The sequence below is a fragment of the Camellia sinensis genome, chromosome 1, assembly GCF_055761805.1.
Source record: "Camellia sinensis isolate YWXY chromosome 1, ASM5576180v1, whole genome shotgun sequence".
Lineage (NCBI taxonomy): Eukaryota > Viridiplantae > Streptophyta > Magnoliopsida > Ericales > Theaceae > Camellia > Camellia sinensis.
In genome coordinates this window covers 153,932,690-153,947,041 of record NC_138961.1, presented here as the reverse complement: position 1 = coordinate 153,947,041, position 14,352 = coordinate 153,932,690, and the positions used below count along the sequence as shown (strand labels likewise).

Genomic DNA, 14,352 nt, shown 5'->3' with positions numbered 1-14,352 from the left:
CGAGCCGGGGTGCTCACGAAGTAACCTTCCCTAATCGTACCCAAGTTCCCGAGCCGAGGCAACTTTGGTGATGACGGACACGTGGCCTTAGGCAAACGAGTCAAGGTTTCCTAAATTTTCCAAAATAAAATATTTAGGTGACGACTCTGTATCTGGCAAAGCAGTCTATGTTTGGCACTTCTTTCAAAAAAATCTGTTTTTCTCAAAACGATTTGCCGGATTTGGACTCTTTGGTTCAGATTTTGAACCGTGACAATTTGAAGAGTCTTGAGCTGTAGTGACCTCAAATGAACAGAACGGGAGCTCGTCCCTCCCGGGAGCGTTCGGGGACGTCTACAGTTACCATTAGGGATGGTGACTTAGTGGAAAACGCATCATTCTTCATAGATATAATCTAGGTTCTACTTTTGAAGGGATTGAAATACTGGATAATTTCAGTGGTTTTCTGTCGAGATCTTATTCTGTACTTCGATCAAATCATGAGGTCGGCTGTGGCTTGTGATTGAGTTCTGTTGGTGTCTCGGTGGTGGGTCCCTTCCTATGAGTTGGATTAAATCAGGTTAGCCACCAGCTATCCAAGGGTCTAGGCCCACGGATCATGACGATACCTAAGATAATTCTTTTCTTCGTTCAAAAAAAAAAAAATTATAAAAATAAGTTTGGACTTTTTACAGAGTGTAATGGTTCTATCATTCAAATCATGAATCTCTCAGCTGTTAACTGTTTCAAGTGAAAACTACATGGACTCCTATATGAATAATCCTGTCTATTAAGGATTGACTTAAGGGACATAGAATTGATGACAGAGTCAATCAAAGAAAAAATAAATTAAATAATTAGATTATATATTTATATATTAACCTTTAGAGATTAGCTTAGTAGGTGCAACTTGATAGTTAAAGATGTGCTTTTTCTAAATCTGAAGTTCAACTCCTTAGCGCCACATCTGTGGGCTCTCCTAAGATTTGACTGATTCTTTTGGAGGGACGCTTTGCTTGGATCCCAAGATTAGTCGATGCATTCGTAAATTGATCTGGACACTCGATCATAGAACATATATATACATATATAATTTTTTTAATTTTAATTTAGAGCTTGTTTGGTATGTTGGATATTTGCACACTTTTTTTTTCTTTTTATCTTTTTTTGAATTACATTGCCTCTCTATTTTTTTGCACATTATTTCATAAAAGTAACAAAATTAGGCTACATTTGGTTTAGTTTTGAAATTGTGATTCTTTTTTTGGAGTTATGATTTGAGTGCGAAATTGTGAGTTGAGTTTTGAGTAATTGAAAATTTGTTTGGTTATGAGTTTTGAAAAGTATTTTGAAAGGAGTTTTTGAATTTTAAATTTTAAAAAGAGCGGGTTGGGTTTACCCTGTCGTTCGCCCGGACATCCAGCCAATTGATCAGAACAGTGCAATTTTATTTATTTATTATTTTTCTTTTTGCGATTGCAACATGTTATTTAAAAAAAAAAATTATATTTGTAGATATTTTTTAAATATAGAAATTAATTTTTTTAGATTTTTTGTAACAAGAATTAAACAATCTCATCACTGACTATCTTTAACACTATATCATCAAAAGAGTTTTGAAAAGAGTTTTGAGTTTTAAATTTTGAGTTGTGTGTTTGGCTATGAGTTTTGAAATTAATTTTTGAATTGAGTTTTGAGTAATTTTGAATTGTGTACTTGGTTATGAATTTTAAAAAATGATTTGAAAAGTTTGCTTTTTGTTGGAATCATGACTCTAAGGACAAAAGGCTATTTTGAGAAGTGAGTTAAAAGTCACTTCTTAACTTTTAACCCGCTTCTTTTTCCCATAAAAAAGTCAAAAAATAACTTTTAACTATCTTTCCAAAACACCTAAACTAAACAAAACCATATTTTTTTAGATCATCTCAAACAATCTCTTAGAGTTCCGCCATTAATCTATCTTTTCTTTGCTTTAAAAAAAATAATTTTTTTTAAAAAAAAAATAATAAAAAAAAAGGAAACTGTTATGGATGCTCTGCTTGTCCACATGAACTAATATGATGGATATAACTATACTATAAATTCAGAAAAACACATTTATGCATCACAATTATTTTGGATATAGTCCATACCTCACTAATTTTAAATATACATCATACAACTCGTTTTAGGATAGATTTTGGAATAACTTTTCATTATTCATAGCATTTCTGAAAAATAATTACAAAAATATTAGATACACAAAATTATAATACAAAAATTACACTGTATAGTTTATATTGGGGATGTTTGGGAAGTTGGGTTGGTGTATTTTTTTTTTTTTACCTAAAATAGTTAATAAAGGAAAAATATGTCAAAATAATCAATAAGGCAAAATATCGCACTTAAACTATAATCATTTAATTTTTTCTCTCACAATTATCAAATCAATTATAAAAAATAATAAATAAATAAATAAAAATGCCAACTATATCATCCCAAACATAATTTTTAAGCCAAATTGAAATAATTAAAAAATCAACTAAAATAGTGAAGTTCTAAAATTCAAATGTGGCAAGTGAGGATAAATACTTATTGTGCACCAACTATTTTTATAATAATAAGAAGAAGAATAATAAAAGAAAGAAAGAAAACCCCACAACTTCTTTATATACATACAAGGGACAAATGCAAATGACATCTTGTTTGTGTTGAAGAGAACCTTATACCTTCCGATATCTTTGACAAATTTAATCTCATCCTCTAGCTTCTTCTCTTCTTCTTTCTTTGTTTGAAGTTTAGGCATTCAAAGGGATTGAATCAAAGGCGAAAAGATTTCAGACCAGATTTGAGCCCATCGATTCACTCATGGAAGATTCTCAATACCTTAGGTTTGACATCATGCCTGAATCTCCATTCGCTGAGATAAATTTTCGTAACGATTCTCTTCCCTCGGAAGCCAATGTTCTTCTAGCTGATGAGAGTGTGAAGGAAAAATCTTTGGAAACTGATTCTTGTAAAGGATTTAATGATGAAGAAGGGTTTACTTCAAAGGCGAAAAAGGAGGCAGGAAAGGAAAGGCGGTACATAGGGGTAAGGAAGCGGCCATGGGGAAAGTATGCAGCGGAGATACGTGATTCAACGAGGCAAGGAGTGCGTGTATGGCTCGGAACATTTACTACTGCAGAGGAGGCTGCTTTGGCTTATGACCAAGCTGCATTTGTGATGCGAGGCGAATCAGCTTGCCTCAACTTTCCTGCTGACAGAGTCCAGGAATCGCTTCGTGACATGAAGACGACGAAGTCCAGCAGCAGCAGTTGTGAGAATGGTGGGTCCTCCTCCTCCTCCTCTTCCAACTCAGCAGCAGCAGCAAATATGTTGGTATTTGAGTTTGAGGACCTAGGAGCTGATCTCTTAGATGAGCTCTTGAGCTCATCTTAAAGACCTACTCATGGAACTTGACTCAATAATACATCACTCTTCTCTACTATGCACTTCCATATCATTCATGCCTATCATACTTGCATATATCTTGCTAATCACCTATTACAGCATTACTATATATATATTGTATATGCTCATCTCATGTCTAAATCAAATAAAGCAATTCCATTATTTCTTCTTGTTACTTTTACCTAAAAAACAAAATTGTATATCTATACCGATTTAAATCTAGGGCAATTGTTCAAGTGCTCATAGAGAGGGCAATTGCGCGAGCGAGATTTCAGATTCAAATTTATGGAGAAACGTTGACTTGTCTTATGGTCTTGATATGCACATGATTGGACTTGAAAGTAGATGCCAACATAGTTCGGATGCACTTTTTAAACTATGATGCAATTTTTACTAGACCTTCTCAATTGTAATATTCCTTCGTTTTAATAAAATTATTCTTTGTTGATAAAAAAAAAAAAATTAACACACTGACTGCTACTTTGTGCAAAACATATATACTGGTTTAGCTACTTAATTAGATAATTTTTTTTTTATAAATTACATTTTGAGTTTTAATGCATTCAATGAGAACATCGTGGTTCTCTCTAATTTTAGAGTCATCATATTCCTATCCAAACTCTAATTTTATGCCTAATTATCTTAGTCGGGAGGAATAAGATGGTTCTAAAATTTAATACATTTATGAAAACATCTCAGGCTATCATGGAAAACCTCAAATTTTATGCCTTCTTTACAACCCAAAATTGGGACATTTAATTGCATAAAGAAATTTTTGTAGAGAATAAAGAAACAATGCTCTATGAATTTCCATTAAAGAATAGAAGAGAAAGATTGTTTGGTTTAAGAGCCTCTCAAGTGTTTCAGGTGAAGTTGTGTCTGACAAAAGCAAAATCAAGCTAGATTACTAAAATTTGTAGTTTTTCAATGTTTGATACTGTTCTAATAAAATCAAAATATCTTATGTAAGTTGGGAATTTTCTAATAAGATAAAGGAAAATGCCAGTATCTAATCTTTTACTAATTGTTTCAGAAAGTTCTTTCACTCTACCATTCTTCTTCCTTTTTGATCAGCTATATTCTTCTTCTTCTTCTGTTGCTTATTATTTATTATTTTTATCACTAAATTTCTTTGTTATGTGTCTGTGGATGTAGAGTGGTTGTTGACATTTTATAGTCCTATAATTTGTTGGAATTTTCGACAAGCTCTTGTATCATTATTGAAAAAAATTCTACTGTATTTGAATTTTTCTTGCAACAAACGTTGGTGAGGTTTTCACTTCTACAATGTTTGAGGATTTGTTTCACGTCTTATTATTTGGGGACTTTTCATTTTCTCACCCATAGGAGCTTTTCACTTTTCTTCCCATAGATTAGGATAATTATAGACTCCTTAATGATTATAGATTTCCTTGGAACTATGAAAGATCTTGACTCATTCACACATTCTAATACATTTTCCCATCATTTTAGACACTAAATATTTTGAAAATTTGAAATTACTTTTCCCAACACCCTAATTAGTAAATTTTAAATATTCATTTTCTAGAGATGTGAAAACTTCTTAAACTCCTTAAAGACATATTTTAAATGCTTCTTCCTCTTCTTCTTGAACTTGAAATCTTCTGAATTTCCAATACTCTTGAAAGAAACAATCTTTGTGGCAATTTCTATGGATATGCTTGGCTTCAACTTTTTTTCTTGCATATGCTTTTGAATTTCTTTTTCCCACGAGCTTGCGGTGAATCTTCATATTCTTTCATTTCTTTATGCTTGTTGAACTTTTCTTTCACTTGATCTTGTGGATCAAAAATTTGCTCAATGCTTACACAACTTGTATCAAACATGAATCTCCTTACCAAAGTAAATATTTGAGATTTTTAGATTTCCATTATTCATGCTATCATACAAATATGGCCACTTAGCCATTTAGTAGAGAAATCATTTTCTTCTTCAACTTTTGTTTTTTTTTTGGGTGGTAGGTGAGAAATCCTTCTTTCATAGCAACTGTTCTTGCCAACTTTTATAAAAATTGCATTGTGTTGCTTTTCAAATTTTTCTTCATCTTTGACTAATGCAATTTTTTATTCTTTTCAATCCAACATTTTCATCCACTTCATTTCCTTATCTTTTTTTATTTTTAATTTTATTTATTTTTATTTTTTATTTATTTTTTAAACTTCTCTTCATTCTTTTTATTTACCTTGCCCTCTTCTTTTCCATTTTCACTAACATTTCTACAAAATTTGGACACAGTAATCAATTGCTAAAAATATCTTCTCTTAGTTATGAAAAATAAATGAAGTTTTTTTTTTTATTTGATTTTTTTTCATATCTGATTTGGTGACTTCATAATGTTTCCAAACTCTTCTTTATGTATTGATTCCTTAAGTATCTTCGATGCACTTTATTTTTCTTCTCTATTTGTTTAACTTGCAATTGTTTGGGCTTATAATAACATCACACCATAAATTGCATGCTTAAAAATATATGCAAGTTTCAGCACTCTAAAAGTTATAATTGAAAAAACACAAAATTTTCAAAATATGTGATCAATTGAAAATCGATAAGATGGGCTCACCAACTCTAGGGGTGCTGAGGTGTTTATTTTGTCTTTTTGGTTGGTTCCTCGCCAACTTTGGAGGTACTAGCAAATGATAGGATGGTCTCTTTGGTGCCAACCTAGTTTGGATGATTTAACCCATCATGATGTTTTTGCACTTGCCTTTCTTTATTAGTATATTTTATTTTGTATCTTGTATTCTATTCTTACATCAATAAAGTCTCTTTTTTGCTGTTCAAAAGAAAGAAAAAAAAAATGAAATTGATCAGACTACCTTGGCAGCTACACCAGCAGCTATGGCTCCAACCTATGGCTCACAAGATTCAGCTCAAGCTAGTTAGCAGTTGGAGTTTGTTAGGATTGGTTTGTTAGCAGGTTGTTACACTAATCTGTTTTACTCATTTGTATAAACATATACTGTATCTGATCATAATTAAATAACAATGAAAGTTTCAATTGTTCATAAAAAATTATCCATTCTTTTCTTTTCTGTTATTGGAATTCGCTAGCTACCAAGACAAACTTGATTCTTCTCTAGTAGCTGCTCTATTTTTCTTTTTAAACCTAGTTTATGAACACAACGAACAGTAATACCATGTTTGAGTTTTTGGCAAGCTCTGACGACTGACACCATTATTTGAAAAGTGGGGCTTTTGTTTACCCACTCCTGGAAGCTTTTCACTATTCTTCTCTTTTGCTTATACAACTCAACTCATGACACATTCATTCTTACACTAAGACAATTTTATACTCACTTCACAATGGTAGACAACCTTAGACCTTGACTTATTACCAGCACAATATGACATTTTCGGCATCATTCAAAATATTTTGAAATTAAATTTTCCAATATAATTATTGTAAATGTCTAGAGCTTAAATACATATACATTTTGATCTAATAAACATTCTTTGTGCTATTATTCCTACTACCAGTGTCAGTTTTCCCTCACTCTATTATTTTTTTTACTTCCCATTTCTTTGATATTATTTTGGGGAGTTTGGAATTCTCAAGTACAACTCTTGTTTATATAAGCCTCACTATCTAACTAACTTTGTAACTACCTATCTAACAAACTCAAGTAGCTTGATGCTAATGCATACGTCGATGCACTTGATCTTCTTTAGATTTAGCTAGAGCACTCTTCAATGTGATGATACACCTATCAAAAATTAGAACTCGAAAGATGAAATAAGACGAAACACATATTTTAAGAACCATACGAATATTTTCTCTTTAATTTTTTTGTCATTTTCTATATATTTCATGATACTCTTAGTAATGAAATGCACCATTTGGATAAAGCTAGCAAAATGCATGATATTGAAGTTTCTAGCCAATTGAATATCAACTGGGGGCTTTCTTTTATCTCTTTTAAGATTCTTCTTGTATTTTAATATATTTTTATGAGAGTACATATTATCGAATGTATAATGTACTAATTTTTGTACTTTCTAATAAAATAAAATTAAAAAAAGATATATATCAGCTTCTTTTAATGTTGGTTGAAATCTTAATCAAGAAAATTTCACATAGACCTTGTTTTTTCACTTAGTTGACTTTGGTACCCGCAGGTGGCCCTAGGCTATATATGTGTTGAATCTGAGTAGATGGCAGGCTTGTGGATGTTCCCATCCTAATGCATTATGATGTGACTCATATAATACATGATTTGCCCGGAGGAAATAACAATATATCTACAATTTGAAAATAATAATATAAATAATAGATATAAGTGTATATACAGGGATATAGAACCTTTTTTTGCAACACAGCAGAGATATTTTTTTTTTTGTTCGGCCAAAATAAATCTTTATTGATGAATAAACATACACGGTATGATAAAATACATCAATAAAGAGGAGTTTGGAGCTAACAGAAAGCTCCAAGCGCTAGTTGGAGAGGAACCAATAGAAAAGAGAACAAAAAAAAAACACAAAAAATACAGCCACAACAACAGGCAGAGGCAACTCCAACAGCCTATTAGCCACAGGCAGAGGCAGAGACAACTCCATTCAGCCAACAAGAACATAACAGAGCATACAGAGCAGCATATATAGCAGCCTACAGAGCAGCAACCAGAACATAACAAACATACCAGCCATACCAGCATAGCTACAGCTATAATAGATGCAGACCAACAAATAGTTACCTCACAACAGACCACCAAAAAACCAGTTGTAGTCCTCACCATATCAGATGCAATCCACCAAAAAAGCACCTTTAGTTACAGTTCACCAAAAACACCCCACAGAAAAACATTACAAATGCTACCATGATGTCCATTAAAATACACCAAACATTCAAATCATCAATCAATGCAGGTTTATCTAGGCTCAATTCAAACTCACAGCATCACTGCTCCTCCAAGACACAATCTGACCTGCCTAATATTACAAATGAAATCATAAATTGTGAAGTTAAAATCCTTCAAATGTGGATTCAACCACATAGCAATCCTAGTCTTAATCAGTTCACACACCTCATATCAGTTTAGGTTAACAGCCATAAAAACACACTCATTTTTAAGTTTTCAAATTGACCACAACACAGCCAACGGAATAGCACTCTAGATCTTTCTTTCCAACCTCTTCGTTCTCCTACCTGCCCACCACAACAGCAGCTGATCCATAGATTCAGGTAATGCCCCTTGAGTCCTCCATCAATTCAGCAAATCAGTCCAAACTCACCACACAAAAGGACAACAAATTAAGACATGATTCACAGATTCAGTGGCAGCCTTACAGAACACACACAGGTTTGATTCAGACTCCTGAAGCACACCGATTCTTTGTAAGATTTCAACTGTATTGATTCTCTTTTTCCAAGCTAACCACCCAAACACCTGGACCTTAGGAGGGATAAATCTCAGCCACACCAATTTACAAATTCTAAGTGTTGGGCCTAAATTATGCACAGCTGCATTGTACATTGCAGCCACAGAGAACTGACCTGACTTAGATGCTAACAAAATAGGTCTATCCACCTGGTCTAGGCACATTGCGGGACCTGCTGCTAGCAGATTTAATAGATTCTACAGCTTTACCTCTTCCCACACATACAATACTCTTCTGAATGATAGATTCCACACCCCTACTGTATCTTTCCTATCAAAGATATCTCTCAATGTGTCATTTTTCTCTAGAGACAGCCTATAAAGGCCTGGGAATACCACTTTCAAACACAGTTGCTGACACCACTTGTCATTCCAAAAGCTTATTCTTCTACCATCCCCAACCTTTAATTGGAAGTTGTTTAGGAAAACTTTTAGCAGATTGTTGCTCTACTTAGCAAGAACAGTGATACCTTTCCATATCACTGAAGAGTTACTGCTAGATGTAGCAGATGGCAACCAGCTATCCACCTTTAACTTATACCTGTTGCATATAACCTTTTTCCATAGAGCTTCATTCTCACAACTGAACCTCCACCACCAATTTACAAGTAAACAAATATTTGCCACTCTCATCCGCCTTATGCCCAAACCTCTTTGATCCATACTTTTACACACATCCCCCAATCTAACCATATGGATTTTCCTTCTTTGTTCTGACCTACCCCACAAAAAGACAGCTTGCAACCTCTAAATTTCTTTGGCAACTCCTTCAAGCATCCTAAAGAGGGACAGATAATACACTGGTAGTGCAGACAATACAACTTTCATATGAGTTAGTCTCCCAGCGAATGACAGTAGCTTCCTCTTCCAACCAGCCAACCTACATCTAACTTTATCTAGGACAGGCTTCCAAGTAGCTTTGCTCCTTGGATTGGCTTCTAAAGGTAGCCCAAGATATCTAAGGGGTAAGGACTTTACATTGCAATTCAAAACTGATGCAAAACAGTCCATGGTATCATCTGAGACCCCCACCCCACACACTACATTTTTATGATAGTTAATTCTCAATCCAGACATTAACTCAAAGCATCTTAGCACCCTTTTCAGATGCCTTACCTCTTCAACCTCTGTTGCACAGAATAATAGGGAGTTATCTGCGAACTGAAGATGGGAAAGTATAACACTATTTGATCCAACCTTGACCCCTTGAATCAGACCTAACTCCTGGGCTCTAGACAACAATATGTGTAATCCTTTAGCAACCAAGTTAAACAGAAAAGGAGACAAAGGGTCCCCTTACCGTAGATCCCTTTGTGGACTGAATTCTTCTGTTGGAGACCCATTAACAAGCACTGATATTCTCGCAGATGTTACATATTCTTTGATCCATCTGATCCATTTATCCCCAAAACCAAACTTAGAAATCAAAGAGAGTAAGAACCCCTCATTAATGGAATCATATGCCTTCTCAAAATCCAACTTGATAACAAGACCCTTTCTCTTTTCCTTCTTCCACCCATCAACCATTCATTAGCAAGTAATACCCCATCTAGGATGTTCTTCCCACTTAGAAACGCTGTCTGTGTTTCACTAATTATATGAGGCATCACTACTTTTACCCTATGAGACAATAACTTTTCTATAATCTTATATATTGATCCCACCAAGCTTATAGGTCTATAGTCAATTAACCCTACAGGAAGGGTGATGAAAGAATTGTTAATTCCTTTTACCAGCTTGCCATTCTTATGAAATTCATTCACAAACTTGACCACTTCAATCTTCATCACTTTCCAAAATTTCTGAAAGCATCCCATATTAAAACCATCTGGCCTTGGTGCTTTATTCCCATCACAATCCATCACTGCAGCTTTAATCTCAGCTTCTGAGAACTCTGCTTCCAACTGGTTAAAATCTCCACTTCCATGCACTGAGTTGAATGACCCTCCTAGTCCAGGTCTCCCATTCCACTCTTCCAAAAAATGGCTCTGAAAATGTTAAAACACTTTGTTCTTCACAAGACAAGGATCCTTATATATCACCCCTCCTTTGAGATTGAATTTATTTCATTCCTGGATTGTCTACATTTTGTCATGACATGGAAGAATCTTGTGTTCCTATCACCCATTAATGCCCAATTCATCCTTGACTTTTGGGACCGCAATCTCTCCACCATCTTGCTCAATCTCCACACCTCACCTCTAACCTCTCTCCTCCTCCTTCTTTCTGCGTTATCAAGATCTCTAGCCTCAGCAACAAGCTCTAACCTGTGTAACTCAGCCTCTGTTGCTTTCAACTTATTAGTAATGTTCCCAAACACCTCCACATTCCATTTCTTTAGACCAATCTTAAAGTTTTTTAATTTTTCCAGCAGAATATACCCAACCCACCCCACTACAGCAGACTCTTTACAGGTTTTTTTCCAAAAAAGAGTGGAAGTTTTTGTGAAAAAGCCATACATTTTGAAACCTAAAGGGTTTTGGACCCCAGTCCCTCTCATCCTCCATCAGTATTAGAGGGCTATGATCAGATAGCAGTCTAGGCAAGCCCCACAACTTCAGCTGGAACACCTCCAACCACTTAGGATCAATTAGCACTCTATCAATTTTACTCCACTTTTCACCATCAGTTGAGTTACACCAGGTAAACTTTCTTCCAAGCAGTGGCAAGTCTAACACTTCGCACCTGTCAATAAACTCATTAAACTCCCTCATTCCTCGATCTCTCCTTGAGCATCATTTCCTTTCACCAATGTTTCTTATTTCATTAAAATCCCCACCTAGACACCAAGGCTTAGGGAAATCCTCCCTTAACTTTACTAAACTGTCCCAGAGTTTCCCTCTTAGACCCATTTCATTAGGTGCATAGATTTTTACAACAGTGCACTCAAAAGACTTAAAGAAGGTACCTGATAGTATTATAAACCCCCTATTGCTGCAGCACTCTGAAATCTGGAAAGCATTTGGATCCCAAACACACAGTAGCCCTCTAGCTGCTCCTTCGGAATCTACAGCCATAAATTCCATATTTTCTCTAGCCCATAGTAATTGAACTTCATCCTCAGATATGGCAAATGTTTTAGTTTCTTGGAACATTATTACCATGTCCACCTTTCTTTCCTTCAATAACTTCCTAATCTTTTCTTGCTTTACCTTCTTACCCAACCCTCTTATGTTCCATGTAAGTATTATCATTATAAAACAAAGAAAACTCCTTAGCTTCACCCCAGCTGGTATTCTACTTAAGCTCCACCACTATCCCCCCCTTCTAATTCTTCCTTGACCATTTAGCTCAAGACCCACAATTTTCTTTAACACTTCATCCTCTTTTTCCATTAAACTGCACTCCCAGAACCTCCCTCATTTTCAATGTTGCTTGGGCTTCATTAAGTACACACCTTCCTTTATCTAGTCCATTCTCTACCGAGGTTAATAGTGATATTGCTGCTACTGCTGCTCTCCAAACTGTATCCTTTGGGACTGATCAGCTTGTTGAGGTCTCTCTCTGACCATACGTTCTGAGTAGACTAAGTGGACCCTTCTTAAATAGTTGATTCCCATTTTGTTTTTTATAGCTAACCTTCTTCTTCCCCTTCTTGGAATTTACAGGTCTACTGTTGGGCTCCACCTCCTTGTCTTCAGAAACACTTGAACTTTGCACAGCCAGCCTAGCTTCACCAGTCCCCTTCTTAATACTACTTGCCTGCCCCTTTAGCCCATTTTTGCACTGTTGGGTTTGTTGTAGCCCAACTCCTTGACTAGGCCCTTGGTTATGGCCCATCACCACTTCGATATCAATTCCAGGTCTAGATGGACTAGCTCCCCCTAAACTTCTAATATAGCCTGCTGTAGATACATGAGCATCCATGCTCTGGCTTTTCTTATTACCAACTGCAGACCCTACATTGTGTTTTTCCATTCCCATCATGAACCTGCAAGCCTCTGCACCAGCTGATAGCCCTATATTGTGATTCCCCATACCCACTACTATCCCCGCTCCACTTCTGGACTCTGCAACTACAGTGTCACTTTTGTAACACACTTCATGCTCCACCTCCTCACTCTTTCTTCCTCCAAGTGCCTTCATATCTATAGCCACATCATCCAACAATGCCAGAGCATGGTCTGAGTCAGACTCCAAGTCATCATCCTCGTCCGCTACACTGTTACCCCTTTCTATTCCATGTTCATCTATAGCATTCGAACTACCCAGCTCTTCCAGCTCTTGATTCTTCTAGCATTGGCACACCATTTTTGTCATTTTAGCCAGCACCACTTGTTCTTTACAGACTCTCACTAAATGTATCATACCTTTGCACTCCAAGTTAACTACCTTCTTAATTGGTTCCATGCAATTCGTGGAAATCTTTATCTTAGCACACACAAAGGACCTTGGTTGATTCATGTCCCCCTCAAAACATATAAACTTCCCCCATAACCCACCAATCCTCTTTACATTGATACTATTCCACAGATTCAAAGGAATCCCATAGCAACTTAGCCAAACATTCCTTTCCTGCTCCAACACCATACCAGATTTCCTTTCAGAAATAAACTCACACCAGTCCATGATCAATTCCTTAATGGGTTCAATTTAAGTGCCATCTCCTCCACTGACTTAAAAGCGAACACCACATCTTGGCACCCACTTTCTCTTACCAACACATCCTCCGCACCTATTGCTTCAATTTCCTTCTTCAAGTTAGTGTTAGCATAATTCTCCTTCAAGCGCACCACTACACTTTCATACAACCACCCATTCCCTATTTCATCCGCCTTCACTGTGATGTTATCTCTTCCACGCCACATTTTGCTTATTACTTCCTCAGCATATGACTTGTGATCTGTAGACACATCGATCCACCTTCTGTCTTCCCCTTATTGGCCATTTTGATTTCTTCCCTGAGGATGCACTAGCTCTCTTAGTCCTTTCCCTCCCCCCTTGTTTCCTTACCAAATGTGGCATACTTTACCACTATTGCCTTATCATCCACCCAGAGTCCATTTCCTTTTTGCACTGCAACATTTGCCGCCACTCTGCAATCAAACCTAACAAAACCAAATCTTGTATTTGTGATCCGTCTTCATTTATTCGGAATGAATACATCCTTCACCATACCAAACTTAGTGAATAGATTGTGGAGTCCCTTCGGGTTCACTGAGATTGGTATGTTATCCATAAAGATTGTGAAGACACTTGTACATCCTTCATTCTTCTCTCTTCCTTGTCTGCCTCTCTGCCTTACAACTGGGATCCATCCTCCATACTGATCCATCTCCCTCCGGGCCAGACTCAGCAGAGATAGTGATATGTCTTACTAATGGTATCATTTATTTATGGACAAATTATATGATATTCCATGTATTTATTTATTTATTTATTTATTTTGGTGTCAATTTGTTTCATATAGTTTCAATTTTATTTAATTTGACTTTGAATTTTAAATTTTGTATCAATTCAGTCCAATCAATAATACATGTTAAGACAACACGTGATCATTTTTCAAAGGTAAAATGTGTATTGTACTACTCTCTCCCTATTT

At 35.7% G+C, this 14,352-nt stretch overlaps 1 pseudogene across 1 annotated transcript; it reads left to right on the top strand.

Moving 5' to 3' along the window:
• Positions 1–2,660: 2,660 nt before the first annotated feature.
• LOC114257260 (ethylene-responsive transcription factor ERF098 pseudogene) lies at positions 2,661–3,573 on the top strand (annotated as a pseudogene). The gene has a single exon (XR_014328754.1). The product of XR_014328754.1 is annotated as an ethylene-responsive transcription factor ERF098 pseudogene (transcript).
• Positions 3,574–14,352: the final 10,779 nt, after the last annotated feature.